The sequence below is a fragment of the Podarcis gaigeae genome (assembly GCF_964106915.1).
Source record: "Podarcis gaigeae genome assembly, chromosome: W".
In the NCBI taxonomy this organism is placed as follows: domain Eukaryota; kingdom Metazoa; phylum Chordata; class Lepidosauria; order Squamata; family Lacertidae; genus Podarcis; species Podarcis gaigeae.
The window spans coordinates 14,715,542-14,727,890 of record NC_139695.1 but is presented as its reverse complement, the minus strand read 5'-3'; the positions used below and the strand labels follow the sequence as shown (position 1 = coordinate 14,727,890).

Sequence of the window (12,349 nt, the reverse complement as noted above, 5' to 3'; positions counted from 1 at the left end):
CAAGTAAAAGTACTTGTGTAGTGATAATTTCTCTGAACCCCCTTTTTTTCTTTAGATTTCCTTTATCGTTATTTTTGTTTTACAGTTCTTTCTTTGTCCACAAGTGTTTCCCCCCACAAAAAAACCCTTTCCCTTACTCTTTACGTTTGGTTGTTCTGCTTATTTACCACCCTTCTTTTATTCCTTAGTTGTTTACTTAATCAATAAATTTTCCAGAGCCGGTGTCATTGCCACAGTGGTCCTCTTTCAGTGAGATCCTTTTCTTAGCCTAGTGGCCACCGCCATTTTTCTGGGGTTACAACTGTATTTATTTGTTTTGTTTTGGTGTGTGTGTTACTTATGTGACTCGTGGTGTGGCATTTGCATTCTCCTGCCCTGATTTAAAAACGACTTGGCCACCTCCTCCCGGTTCGCTGTTTTTAGACCATCGTTCCTATTCCATCCCTGCCTGAGTATGGCAAACAGAGTGTGTGGTTTGACATAAGGCTTTTGCCTTTCTTTTCTCCTGGTCCATGGAGTGGCATGTTAAAACTTTTGGAACCGTCTGAACCTTCGAAGTGCTTTTGCCTGTTGCACAGCTTAGCAGAGTACCGCAGCGATTGTTGAGCAACTCTTGAGATTGCCCAGCTGCACGACTAGTAGGAACAAAAACTGCTGACCTAGTAACTTGGTTCTTGTTGTTTTATTATTTACAGCAGCAAACATACAAGCTATTCACAAGTTACTATTTACAACACGACTTCTTAACTCTCAGCAACTCCTCAGCACTAACCACGCCACACTAACACTCTCCAACACACACCAGTGTTATAGGTCATGCTTATATAAGGAACTCAGCTGCCTGGAAATCATGGATTCCAACATGGCAAACTGAGTTGAGTGTTTATTTGGTGAAAATCAGAGGCTGTTTGTGTATTTGTGTGTCTGTCTTTGCTGTTTTAATGGCCGCCATGGAGGACACTTGTGGCTTAAGCAGCCCACCTACAAAAAAGCAAAGCAAAAACTGAAGCACTTAGTGTACTCTAAGGCCAGGGGACGTGCTAAGACTGCTCCCCCAGGCCTTCCAAGGAAGCGTCTTTCTTCCATAATTTTACATCAGTCCCAGGCTCACAATACAGCCTCTAAAGTGCTTCCATTCAGTTGAATACTAAGACTATACCGACACCTGCTGGTGAGGCACAGATTGATGCTTTATCTGATTCTGAGCCAGAATTCTTAGGTTTTTCTGAGGAACAGGAACAAGAGTGTCTTGATCCCTCTCCAGTCACTCACGGTGCTCCATCCCCCATTTCTCAAACCTTTCCAGCCCCATTAATTGAGCAGTTGAAGGAAGCCCTTATATGGGGGGCCGCTATGGGCACCTTGGAAGATGGCCGACAATACCATCTCTCCGGCTCACACGAGGTAATTACGAGGCTGATGATGGGAGTAAATTAGCCTCCTGAATTCTTCCCAGGGGATGGGAAAATGCTGCCTCGTCCGCAGTTGCCAATAAATTACCCCCGAGTTCGAAAGAAGGAGGGGGTGGGGGCACTGGACGGAAAACCCTCGACTGAGTTTCTGGATCTCCCGGATGCTACTTCTGAGTGCGACCCTAGTTACATTGCTTAAGATAAAATAATTGGAGAAAAGTAAATGGACATGTTTTGAGCGAAGGAAAGGGTGTTCTAACTGCTAATTAAATCTACCACTGAGAAGTCAAGAGTGATGGGATGGATTGAACAGAGGACTACATCAAAGAATCACAGCTATGTTGGTATGTTGAAATGGAACGGAAAGGGGGGGGGAAACGTTGTTTTTTTAAATATGATTTACCTAAGAACCCCTCCCCTAGAAGAACCGTCACATGATTGATAGCAAGTGAGATTGGAATATAAACTGTGTGGAAATAAAAATATTAACTAAAGGCTTTGTTTTGTGGAAGATCTGGAAAGGAAACGAAAGGCTTTTGGGTGACGTAGTTACTAATCGGGATCCGCCATTATGAGACAGACTTTGTTGCGAGATTTACAGTCAAAGGGGAGGTGAGCCACTGTTCTGTTATCATGTTTGGATTGTACGTCTGATTTGGCAAAAACTCCCCTGGAAAGGCTGATTTATGGAGCAACTGGTCTGGGAAAATTAATGAGCAGACGCTTAGACTTTATTTCATCGGAACTGTTGAAATAGCGCCTGCCGCTCGAATAGGACTTTTGGATCAGCGTGAAAGTCCACACAGAAACATAATAATGTTTGCTTCAACTCGCCTGTGGAAACAACTCAGAGGTTATTAAGAAGAAAAAAGATAACAGCAAGAAGATTGGAAGATGGGACTTGTGAATATCAATGCAGCAGAAATATGAGGTGATTGGACCCTTACTGAACTCGAAGCATGGGTACCCCCAACAAAAATTTTAAAAAATTTGGCAAAATATTTGGATTTTATGATATGTATTGGTATAATTCGGATTAACTAATGTGATATGATTGGATTGTTAAATGGAAAACTTAATATATTTTTTTTTAAAAAAAGAAGGAAGCCCTTATTGCCTCACTGTCCTCTGAATTGCATTTAAACTTGCCTCCAAAGAAGCAGCCTAAGTCAAAGGAAGCAACCCATTCTGTTGTAGTTGGATCTTAGGATCTCTTCTCCTAACCCCTTCAACTCTATGGGAAAAGAGGCTGAGGATGAGTTTCCTATTCCTTCCTCTCCATCCTCTTTGCTAGAAGCAAAAGTTGATGATGATTAGAATGATGGTTCTGTTCAAGACAAATCCCTTTATATAAGAATATTCCAAGAGTCTAGCGCCCCCATCCTGAAACGTAAGATAATGCACACATTAGAATGATCAACTCAGTCTGACAAAATGTCAGCCTCAAAACCAGAGAGCGAGGTGTCTGTACTAATTAATAGTACAGCTAACCTCAGCTAACTTTATGTTGGTGCCCTCAGTATTGAAGGCGGTTGTTAAGTCTGAGCTCAATGCACCTATGCATTCTAGAAAGAATACTGCCCTGGCTGACAAGTTATATGATTTGGATCCTGAGTTCATTGCACATATTAAGACCCCTGCCATAGACCAACCGGTGTTAAATATTTCATCTCGTCATCTGGTCCCCCGGGAGGGAGATGCCTGACTCTGGTACGTGACTGACAGGAGGCTGGAGTTTGCTCCATGTAAAATTCATGAAACAGCTGCCTTTTCCTTAAGAGCTTCCTGTGTTGGGCTTCATCACGTGCCCAAGCATGCATTGTGTGGCTTGAGAACTTACTGTAATCTCATCCCCAAGATGCAGCCCATCAACGCCAAATTCTGACTAAGCTAAAGGCTTGGGCCTTTATGACTGATGCCTCTATGGATTCCATTCAATTTTCAGCTAGAGCAGTGACATCCCAGATAATGGCTAGATGCAGCGTTTAAGGTGAACCTTTCTACCGTTCCCTTTTCCGGCGGTCACCTTTTTGAGGAAGGGGCATTGAAAGATGTCCTTATTGAATCAAAGGATAAAAGGAAAGTTTTGCTAACTCAGAGAGATGACAAGCAACCAGCCCATCGTTTCTCACCAAATGCTTCTCAATCTCAGTCCTTTTGCCCCTTTCGAACCCAGAAGAGACAAAGGGACTTTGCATTCCGAACCCAGCCCTTTCGTCATCGTTTTCAAGGGAGGCAAGGGTTCCAGCAGTTCCAGACTTCCTCAAATGCAAAGACAACCAAATAACGAACCCAGTGACGTCCCGTGTGTTTGTCGTCTTTCCAGCTTTTTCCTGCCTGGCAAAAGTCTGTCTCTAACCACTGGGTTCTGAAAATTATTTCAGAAGGTTACCTAATAGACTTCATTTCGGTTCCTCCCGATCATTTCGTCCCTTCCGTACTACCAAAAAACAAACTTCGTCTTCAAGCTGTTTGGTCTTCAATTCATTATCATCTTTCCATGGGAGCTATCGTTCCAGCTCCTTCACACCAGTGTTTTTGTGGTCTCTACTCCATATTCTTCGTTGTTCCCAGAAAAGCACAGAAAAAATGGCACCCAATTCTCTATCTCCTAGTCAAAGCGCCAACCTTTCATGAAGCGCTTGCCCATCTACAACTCACCCTCTGCACCTTGCAAGACCATGACTTCCTAATCAACAGAGAAAAAAGTTGTCTAACGCCTTCTCAAAAGAATCCTCCATCTCAGGGCCCTCTTGGTTACAGTGAAGGGGGAAGTGTCTCTCCAAAGAGGGATAGCCAAGATCAAAGCAGCAGCATCTCCTTTAATCTCATCGAAACATCTAGCATCGATCTTCAGCCTCTGCATGTCAGCTTCGCAGATTGCACCCTCGGCAAAACACCGTGCCTGCACCCTGCAGTGGACTCTACTCCCTCATCAGTGGGCCATTACCCACAATTGCTACAGGTGTCTATCACCTCATCTCAAGTTCTTCATGTGTTGGTGGACCCGCACGGAAAATCTTCTGAGGGGCACCCCCTTCAAGGACCCAATCAGAATTCTAATCACCACAAACACGAGTCTCCAATTTGGGGAGCTCACTGTCAGAACCAGTTTATTCAAGGCCTGTGGACAAAATCAGAAACACCTCACTCAATCAATTAGCTGGAGTTGCATGCAGCCAGAATGGCGCTCATGCACTTTGCCCAACAATTCCATCTCAAACATGTTTTGATTTGGACGGACAGCTCCACTGTCAGGTCGCACACCGTTCATCAAGGTGACATGAAATCTGTTTTTTTTTTATATAATATTTTTATTAAGTTTATGAAATACAGAAAAAAGAATAGAAAACTGATATAAGAAATAAAATAGAAAAGTTACAAATTTCCATGTTCTTTTTTCCATCAAGTCTAATGGACTTCCCCACATCCTCCAAACCCTGCATTCTCTGTGGTACAGAAAATCAGCAATTTGTTAACTTGTTTCAATACTTATTGTATCCTTCATTTTATCATGTTACCTAATTTCAAAGATGTTATAACCCAAATCATATACATTTTCATTTAAACACAATAAAGTTATTTCATTATTCTACCTCTGACTTCTTGTGCCTTAATTTCCATTTCATTAATTTACCATTGCTGAAGCTAGAGTTTCCTAAAGGGTGCATTTTTTAACATTCGTACAGCTTATAATGTTTTTTCAAATAGTCCTTAAATTTTTTCCAGTCCTCCTCAATTGTTTCTTCTCCCAAGTCTTGGATTCTGCCAGTCATTTCGGCCAGTTCCATGTAGTCCATCAACTGCGTGTGCCATTCCTCCAGCATGGGTAGATCTTGTGTCTTCCAATGCTTTGCAATCAGGATCCTTGCTGCTGTAGTGGCATACATAAAAAAGGTTCTATCTTTCTTAAACACTCTCTGGTCCACCATGCCCAGAAGAAAGGCCTCCGGTTTCTTAGGTAAGGTAAATCTAAGTACCTTTTTTAGTTCATTATGAATCATCTCCCAAAAGGCCTTCACTTTCGGGCAAGTCCACCAGAGGTGAAAGAATGTCCCTTCCGCCTCTTTACATTTCCAACATTTATTGTCAGACAAGTGATTATATCTTAGCAAGCTTGACTGGGCTCATGTACCACCGGTATATCATTTTCATAATGTTTTCCTTCAAGGCACTACATGCCGTAAATTTCATTCCGGTGTTCCATAACCTTTCCCAGTCTTCAAACATAATGTTATGCCCCAAATCCTGCGCCCATTTTATCATGGCGGATTTGACTGTCTCATCCTGAGTATTCCATTTAAGCAGCAAGTTATACATTCTCGAAAGTAGTTTATTTTTTGGCTCTAACAGTTCTGTCTCTAGTTTCGATTTTTCCACCTGGAATCCAACCTTCTTATCCACTTTAAAAACCTCCTGAATTTGTGCATAGTGCAACCAATCTCGCACCTTGTTTTTTAGTTTTTCCAAGCTCTGCAACCTCCAATTGTCTCCAATTTTTTCAATTATTTCCCCATATTTAGGCCAATTGGCCTCCATGTTAAGTCTCTTACGTGCCTTGGCCTCCACCGGTGAGAGCCACCTCGGAGTCTTACTCTCCAATAAGTCTTTATATTTTGTCCAGACCATCAAAATTGCTCTTCTGACAATGTGGTTTTTAAACAATTTGTGCACTTTAACCTTGTCATACCACAAATATGCATGCCACCCAAAAGCATTGTCGAACCCTTCCAGATCTAGGACATCAGTGTTTTCCAGTAAGATCCAATCTTTCAACCAGCAGAAGGCTGCAGATTCGTAATATAACCTCAAGTCTGGCAGGGCAAATCCCCCTCTTTCTTTCGCATCAGTTAGTATCTTAAACTTTATTCGGGGCTTTTTGCCCTGCCAAACAAACTTGGAAACATCCTTCTGCCACTTTCCAAAACATTCCACCTTGTCCACGATCTGTAGGGCCTGAAACAAAAATAACATTTTCGGCAATACATTCATCTTTATAGCTGCTATTCGGCCCAACAAGGAAAGTTTCAATCTTGACCATGTTTCTAAATCTCTTTTGATTTCTGACCAACATTTCCAAGGTGACATGAAATCTGGTCCCTCTAGAAAGAAGTGACACTCCTGTTCAACTGGGCCAAACATCTGTCTTGCCAAATGCAAGATGATTCTTTTAGAATTAGATTCAGAAGCAATACAAATGCAAGTGGGTGAGAAGATTACAGATTTTATTCTAAACAGCAAGTAAAATATACATTACCAAGCAGGACTTCAGTCTGCCACTGAGAAGCCCTGAAGAAGTGGCAAAGTGGCCCCCAGGTAGCCATCAATGCACAGCTCCACAGCCAACAGCCTTTGCACGAACTTCTGACTGCCATGCTCAAAAGCTAGATATTTTATAGATGCTGTGCCCTGTTATGGCCAGTACAGGCTCAGCTACGGGCCTCTCTACATCAAAGACAAAAAGCCAGGCCATACATCAAAGGCTTTTACTGACCAGTGCCATTCGCCAACAGACCACACATCAAATACTTTTTTTACAAGGGCTAGAGAAAGTAATAAAACATAGATAACCAGAGCCAGGAAGAGTTGACCATGTCAGATCACTAATCTCGAAATCACAATAATCTTCCGGAATAAGTTTCCCATACAAGGTCACCACCTCTCCCTGATAGCAGAGCACATTGCCGGAGACTAAAATGTCCAGGCAGATTGGTTAAGCTGCAAACGGATGGACACAGGGAAATGGATGTTGGGCAGACTGATTTCCAATGGTTTCAAACCCTTTGGGATCTTCTCCAAGTAGACCTGTTTGCGACCAAAGTGAATTGACAGTTGCCCCATTATTTTCAAGGTTTCAGGACACTCAGGCGGAGGCATGGGATGTCCTGATAGCTCCCTGACCACGGGGCCTGCTTTCACCTTCCACCTTCCCTCCTCAATTGATCCTACCATGTGTTCTTCACAAGGTCAGACAAGAGAAGGCGCAATTACATAGTTCTAGTTGCTCCACTTTGGCCTCACAGGCCATGGATGACAGAACTTCAAGCCCTGTCAATCACTCCGCCATTCCTTCTGCTTCTCTCTCCAATGTTGCTGTGACAAGGTCCACTACTATATCCCTCTCCTCAGTGGCTGAAACTGGTTGTTTAGCATTGGAGCGCCGCTGCCTAAAGCACCACGGTTTAGATGATCCAGTTGTTTCAACAATCCTAGCCTCCAGATGCCCTTTGACGAAATGTCTTTATCAATCTACACAGACAGTCTTTGCGTCTTGGTGCTCAGAATCTGGCCTGCTACCTCACAAGATATCGATTCCAAACATTCTTCGGTATCTCCAACAAGGACTACAGAAAGCTTAAGGCCTAATACTCTCATCAACACCCATCATTGGCACATCGCTTTCCCACCTGGAATTTACACTCGGTCGTCACAGCTCTTCAGAGACCTACGTTCGAACCTCGTATGTCTTGTACCCCTGAGGATCCTTTCTTTCAAAGTTCTCTTTTGGTGGCAATCACTTTGGCACGGTGAGTGTCAGAGTTTTCAGCCCTTTCTACACCTAAAAACCTTTGTATTTTCCACAAGGATAAGGTGGTGCTATGTTCAGACCTTTTCCTTCCTTCCAAAGGTGCTATCTAGATTCCACGTCCAACAAGAACTGATTCTCCTGACTTCCTGTCTGCATCCAAAACATCCTAAGGAGCAAGCCTGGCACTCCCTGGACATGTGCAGAGCTCTAAAAGTCTACCTACATCATACGAAATCCTTCCGGAAAACTGACGCTTTAAGTTTTCAAAGCAACCTTAGTGAGGTGGATTAAGGCCTATATTTTCATGGCTTATGATTCCCTTAAATTACCCTGTCCATCTCACGTTCTGGCACATGTTGGACATTTGTAGGGCAGCCACCTGGTCATCACCTTCCACCTTACCAGACATTACAAATTGGACCAGCTGTCCACAGCTGTGGTGGCCTTTGGTCTTAGTGTATTGCAGAGATGGGATCTGCCTGAAGTGGTGACTCCGCTGTGGTGTGTCCCATTCCATTGGCTACGACACCCCATGAACTAAAAAGAACAATTGGTCTTTCCTGAAGTGTAGTTTTGGGAGTGGGGCGTCATATCCAATGGACCCCACCCTAAGGTGCTCTACTGTACACTGGGGGGAGCATGGCCTATCTTGAGTGCCAGTTGGTCATGTTCCTTATGTTGCATTTCCTTGCCTTTCAGCTACTTAGCAATTTAGAGATTTTATTATAGAAATTTCCAGAGCTGAGGAAGGGGGAAGTGTGAGATTTATTGATTAGGGCGTGACCTTCTAATTGGTTTACGATCCCAATTAGCCATTTACAGCGGTCCGGTGCGCTTCCCAATCAGCTGCGCATTCTGCTCCGTCCAGTCACGCCTTGCAGAGTAAACACAGCGGCAAAGCTGTCACTTAGCTTCAGACAAACACACAGAATACTGGTTTGTCTATTAACAGTTCTTTATTGCGACATTTCTCAGAAAACTCCTGGACTTCTCGCAGCCATGACAAACTGCTGCCTTCTCTCTCAAAGACAAAGAGGAACAGAGACAGACTCCTCCCAGCTTCCAATCCTGACGTCAGAATGTTGAGGCATCATGGGAACAACTTAACCTGTTAAGTTCTGACCTCTAACACCCCCTCTTGCGTCACATTCTGACAAGACCTGTGGAACATCCACACAACTCCCAGATTCGCACTGTGCGAAACTTACCCACGCACCTGTGGCCTGATACCTTTCAGGTGGAATACCCTTCGTCCCCCCGTGGGGGCTCCCAGCTCCTCCCAGCTGTGTGTCGGCTCTCAAGAATGTGCCCAGCGCCATCTTGCCTCTCCCCTTCGGATGCAGCCACATCTTGGCCCTTGCTTCCCACTCCCGCTTCACAAGCCTCATGGAGTGCCAGCCAAGCAGCCTCAGGCCTTTTAGCATCCAGGACAACTGGTCTCAGTTGAGCATTCACATTCTCTGCCAAAAAACAAGCACACGCTTCTCTGCTTCACTTAGCTCTGCAGCCATTTCAGCCTCTGCTTTCCCAGCTGCCTTCTGTGGTGGCTGGACTACATCCCACAGCTGTGCCCCGACGAGGTGAAGTTCTACTTGAACTTTGGCAACTCAGCTTCTCACATGGCAGCTTAAGCTCAAAGCCATATTCTTGGGACTGAGCCATCTCTCCCCCGGGGCTGAGCGTACTCACGTAAACAGCTCCTCCGGCACCCGGTCCTTGGAGATGCGATTCCTCCCAGCGAGCTCCTCTGCCTTCAAACGTTAGGCAGGACTCCAGCCAGCTCCAGCCTCCTCTCAGCTGGTTTCCACACACACCGGCACAACATGGCAACAGCTTCAAAGCTTTGCTGACCTCTCCATAATACCTATGGCTGTTGGATGGAGTCCAGACGCTTCCCTGGCACTCTGCTCCACACTGGACCTCCAGGGATAGCTCTCCTTGGACTCCCTGTAGCAGTTTCCGCAGCATAGAAACTGTTGCTGTGCGTGTGTGTAATAAATCAAACACACACACGGGTTCTTGCTTATCTCTTTCCAGTCTTTAATTGTGTAGAAACAACTCATAGATCACCCGGCGAGAGAGCACTCATCTTGCTGCCTCACCGCGAAAGCGAAAGGAACAAAGACACAGAGAAAACACTCCCCTCTGATTGGGTGAAGTCACTGTGTGACGTATCCCTTTCTTGTGAAAGAACTTCTGCAAAGCAGATCCTGTAAACCCAGCACCTCTGTCACTGGCAACTGCTTGCACTTTGGTGGAGAACCTTAGTTCCACCTCCTCAATCCAACCTTTGATCAGCTGTGCTGCATCTTCCTTGGATTTGAGACCGTGAGTCCAGGTGTTCTGCGTAAAGCTATCCTGCATCGTCAGCAGAAACCTGGCCCCTCCCAGACTTGGTTCCTTTACGGGACCCAACAGATCTATGTGAACCAGTTCAAAGGGTTTTGTGGTTACCCTCTCCACCTTTGGGTAACTGCACCCTTTTACCTTTGCCTGTCTGCAAGTTTCACAATTTATGGCATTACCACATTCTGTAATCTTACAACCTTTGGAAACCTCAGGCAGAGCCTGCAGTTCTTCTAAAGAACCATGAATTGTCCTTGTATGCCAAACACAAGCACATGACACATGAGTGGGAACTGTAGCACGCAGGGCTTGTGCTTTCTCAACCTTCCCCTCACCCTCCAGAGGCGTTTTAAGAATGAAGAGATCATTCTGCCCCTTCTTAACCTTGGCAAGTATCTTTCCTTGTTTGGAGATTGTGCAGACAGCATTCTCGAAGCAAACCTTAAACCCCTTTTTTAACAAATAAGGCACAGATAAAAGACAGTGGTGCATCCCTGGGACGGTGCAAAATTCCACCTGTTCCTGCAAGACAGAAAGAAACATTGATGCAACATTAGTTACATTTTTCTTTTGTCCATTTGCAAATAAAACAGTTTTTCCGGCCGGAACTGCCTTGCAATTCCACATCTCGACAGCAGGGGTCTCTGGAATCAAATTGCAGTTAGCTGCAGAGTCTATTACAAAGCAAAACTCAGAGTCTCTCTCACAGCTGTCCTCAAACAATGCCAGACTGGCTGTCAGTTGATAAGCCTCTTCCTCGCATTTAGCACGTCCACCTGGCTCAGTCCCACGCCTGGCTGTTTTTCCAGGCTGGTTGCCATGGAAACCCGGCTGGTTCCCATGGGAAGTGACCTTGACAACATCCTGCCTCGTCTCTCTGCTCCGGTGGGGGTAACAGCGACGCAGATGTTCAACTCCAGTGGAAAAACACTGCCCGGGGCTCCTTTCAGCCGGCCTGGCCCTCCTTCTTCCGGAAGAGCGCTCCGTGCCAGCCCTGCCCCCTCTGAACTCCACTCCAGCATTCACAGTGGAAAACTTTTTAAACTTGCCTTTGGAATCCTTCACCCCCCCCCGATCTGCTCACCAGCGCTCCTTGAGGCTAATTCATCGGGAACCGGGGCTGCAGCCATCTTGGGGCTTGCCATTGCGTCTCCAGGGCCCTGGCCTCCTGCTGAAGCTTCACACAAACCTCTCAGCACCTCCCAGGCAGCCCTTGCTGACTTTACGCCCTCCAAGTAGGGTTTCAGCGATGCGTGTACGCATGCTTTCAGCATATCAAGCTCTCTTTGCATTCTCTGCTGGCCATCTTCAGGCACTGCAGCCTCAAAGCCTGCAACGTCTGTCAGGGGTAGTGGCTCTTTCTGGCTTACATCCCAAAGCCCAGTAACCAAGAACCAACCTCTCACTCTTTTGCTCCAGGTTGCCCAACTTTTTAAAGTGAGCTTTTCCAGCGGAATGTCCTCAAGGACCTGGCTGTCTGCCATTCTCTTCCCGGGGCCCCAAGCTGTACTCACTTATTTCCAGCTCTTCCAGCTCCCGTCTTCTCAGCTGCTCTCTTGCCTCTTAGAAGCAGGCAAAAACACAGAACGCAGACCTCCGCCTCCGGCCAGCTCCTCTACCTCAGAACGCAGACTTCAAAGCATTCCGGCAGCCTCCAGCGTCAGCTTTACGAGCGGTTAAGTAGGCCCCCATAACCTGTGAGATTTATTGATTAGGGCGTGACCTTCTAATTGGTTTACGATCCCAATTAGCCATTTACAGCGGTCCGGTGCGCTTCCCAATCAGCTGCGCATTCTGCTCCGTCCAGTCACGCCTTGCAGAGTAAACACAGCGGCAAAGCTGTCACTTAGCTTCAGACAAACACACAGAATACTGGTTTGTCTATTAACAGTTCTTTATTGCGACATTTCTCAGAAAACTCCTGGGCTTCTTGCAGCCATGACAAACTGCTGCCTTCTCTCTCAAAGACAAAGAGGAACAGAGACAGACTCCTCCCAGCTTCCAATCCTGACGTCAGAATGTTGAGGCATCATGGGAACAACTTAACCTGTTAAGTTCTGAC

The 12,349-nt window shown here is 45.5% G+C and overlaps 1 protein-coding gene across 3 annotated transcripts in view; it reads left to right on the top strand.

The window, feature by feature from the left end:
* The window catches only part of LOC310835941 (fragile X messenger ribonucleoprotein 1-like), a 217,997-nt gene that overhangs the window by 121,597 nt on the left and 84,051 nt on the right, over positions 1–12,349 (top strand). The window lies entirely within an intron of this gene.